Below are 3,521 nucleotides of genomic sequence, written 5' to 3' on the forward strand. Positions count from 1 at the left end.
TTTGCGAAGTGTTATATGTGATGGGACAAGCAGGTGACTTTGTAGTTGGTTGGAAAAGATTCATTATTCAACATCAAGGTAGAGGGAGGTCTCTTCTGTACCACAAAGATGTATATCAATTCTGTGCTGTCCAAACTTTAAAAAAAATGTATATGAAGACATCAAAGTCATGTTGATCAAATTTGCCAATGACATCAACTTTTGGGAGATAGCTAATACATTGACCATGGAGCAGGATTCAGAAAAACCTCCAAAATCTAGAAAAGGTATGGCAACACTAAAAGATGAAATTGAAAAGGGAAAAATGTAAAGTCTCAGGGCACCTAGGTGGCTCTGTCAGTTAAGCATCCAACTCTTGATTTCGGTCATGATCTCAGGGTTGTGAGATGGAGTCCCACGTCAGGCTCCATGCTCAGCAGGGGAGTCTGCCTGAGATTCTCTCTCTCCATCTCTCTCTGTCCCTCACCCTGGCCTGTGTGCATGCTCTCTATCAAATAAATTAATTTTTTTTAAAGAAAAATGTAAAGTCTTGACTTATATTCAGATTTTAAAAGGTTCTAGAGGGTTTGGATGTCTTCAAGGTCGATGCAAACTAATCTTACAGGTGAATGAGCAATGTGGGAGCTTATTTAAAAACAGCAGCTTGAGGGGATCCCTGGATGGCTCCACGGTTTGGTGCCTGCCTTCGGCCTGGGGCATGGTCCTGGAGTCCTGGGATCGAGTCCCGCGTTGGGCTTCCTGCATGGAGCCTGCTTCTCCCTCTGCCTGTGTCTCTGCCTCTCTCTGTCTGTGTCTCTCATGAATAAAAAAATAAATAAATAAGAATAAAAAAAGCTTTAAAAAAAATAAAAACAGCAGTTTGATATCCAGAACAAAGAAGGTATTCATTCTACTTTATTCCAAGCTGATTAGACCACTTCTGGAATATCGTACTTTATTAATTAAAGGCACTCAACCAGAGTGGCAAAGAATTCATGAAAACTGGAAGGTATTGGGAGACCCAAGTATCTAGGGTCTGCTTCATCCCAGCGTCACGATAGAAGCTTCAAATGAGACCCATCCTTCTGCACAGTCCCTGCCCCTCCTCAGAATGGAAGAGTCCATGCAGATGACAGCTCCTGCCCCATGCACTAATGGGACCTAGCAATAGTTTTAGTTCTGAACTAAGGGCACCACACTCCACGTTGATGCTGTAAACCAGCAGCTCCTTTTTTAGCCCCTACAAGGGGGAATGGTTGACTTCCTTTTGCTCTAGTCTCCTGGGTATTCTGAGGTTTCCCCATACCATTTTCTCTAACTGGTATGCTGGCTTCCTGTCCCCTCTTCTTGGCCTACGGTTCTGAAGGTCAAGCCAATAATGTTGCCTTAAATTAGGTAGTCTCATGTTCACTCTGCTCGGCTTCTGCACGCCTTCCCAGCCTGCCCCAATCTCTGCTTCTTGGATATTTTTTTTATAAGATTTTATTTATTTATTTGAGAGAGACAGAGACAGACAGACAGACAGACAGAGAAAGAGAGAAAGCATGAGCAGGGGGAGTGGCAAAGGAGGAGGAGTAGCAAGCTTCCTGCTGAGAGGGAATGGGGCTCAATCCTGGGACCCTGGGAGCTGAAGGCAGATGCTTAACCAACTGAGCCACCCAGGCACCCCTGCTTCTTGGATCTTGATGGCTATTGGACCTGGATGTGCCAAGTCCCCAGCTGATCTCTAAATGTTAGCTTCACTTTTGCGTTATGTCTGCTTTAAGCTACCCTGAACACATGCAAGCATGCATTTATGTACACATACACATATCTGCACACTCAAATACACTCCTATTCACAACCCATCAGCTCCCCTGCCCTGGGCTCTTCTCTCAACCCCTGAATTCAGAATGCTTTGATTTATTGTGCCAAAGGGTAAACCAGGGCAGATGGGTAAACACTCCTCTGTGGCAGATTCCAGCTCAGTAAGAGAAACAATGCTGTAAAGACTCTTTGGCTTGGGGATATTGTGGAAGGGATTTCAAAGGTTATGGGTAGTTAAACCAGCAGGCCAGTGTCCCCAAATCCGGCTATATACCAGCTGGTTTAAGTGCAGATTCCAGGGCCCACTCCAAACCTACTATGTTAGAATTCAGAGCTTGAGGCAGGACTCTCTATTCTCAGCAAGTTTACCTGACCCTTTGATGCAGCTGGGCCTGAGACTAGCATCTGGATTAGATTATTTTTTCTAAAGTGAATTTGTGCTTTTTCACAATGATTCTGAGACATCAAGAAATTGTTCAAAATGTTAAAGAGTTTAAAACGTTAAGTTTCAGAGTCCCTCATTCCTTAACACTGCAGGCAAATTCAGGATCGCTGTTCATATTTGAGGATGCCGTTGCCTCTGGGGATTATTTCCTGCTTGTACGGCAGCTAATAAGTCAAGTGCATGAGTGCCAGACCTTTCCAAAGGCTGCATCCCCAGAGTGTTTCAGGAAGAATTCCCTTGGACACTGTCTTGGCCTTGCCTTGGGAACACAGCTTTGGCCATGGGCTGCCTCTGTCAAAGCTGGGGACATCCCTGAACATCTGCTTCTTGAACATCCTCTTGAACTGGTGAGCCCAATAAGTGCACCCACGATGTCAGGGCCAGGAGCCAGCACATGACAAAAGGCTGTTCTGGCTAACTGTGCAGGAGATCAGACCCCCCATCTCCATTGCAAAATCAACCTATCCTCCTCTGTCTCACAGCCTGACCTCTGTTTTCCTTCTCCTTAAAGAAAAAGGAATTTTGAACTCCCATCATTCAGTACTTGAGATAAACATTTCTCTATCCTTTTAAATATATGTGTCACATATACAAATATATACATGTAATGTATGTGTGTATAATCTGTCTATCTACCTACCTACCTACCTACCTGTCTACCTATAATGCTGGACATTTATCTAGCCAATTCCTAGCTCTTATATCAGGGACACATGCTCTCTCTTTTTCAGTATATCACCTTGCCACAAATAAAATTTTTCCAATATCCACAAACAGGCTAATAATAACATTATTCATAGTCACAGTAGAACAATTTTACTTCTTAGTGTTATATTTCATCCCACCATACACTGAGATTCAAATAAATACATGCGAACAAACTAGGACACATTTTAGTAACGCTGGATTAAAAGAGACTTTTTACTGAACAGCTCCAAACAGTTGCAGTAATAGCTACAGTAACCTCTGTGTTGGGGACAGAGAGAGAGGACAAGCAGAGGAGGGAGCATCCAAGGGCTTAGATGTCCCTGGAGTTCTTCATGGGAATAAATGTACATTCAAAAGTCAGAAATCCCACAACAGCTGCTCAGTGCATGGATGCCCATGAAATCTATCCACCACAAATCTGAGGTCTCGGTGGAATTTATGCACTAATTTGGAGGAAGAAGAAGAAAGAAGGGGAAGAAGGAGAAGAAGAAGGAGTAGGAGGAAAGAAGAAGAAGAAAAGAAGAGGAAGAAGAAGAAGAGGAAGAAGAAGAAGAAGAAGAAGAAGAAGAAGAAGAAGAAGAAG

This window comes from Canis aureus, chromosome 24 (genome assembly GCF_053574225.1).
Source record: "Canis aureus isolate CA01 chromosome 24, VMU_Caureus_v.1.0, whole genome shotgun sequence".
NCBI lineage: Eukaryota > Metazoa > Chordata > Mammalia > Carnivora > Canidae > Canis > Canis aureus.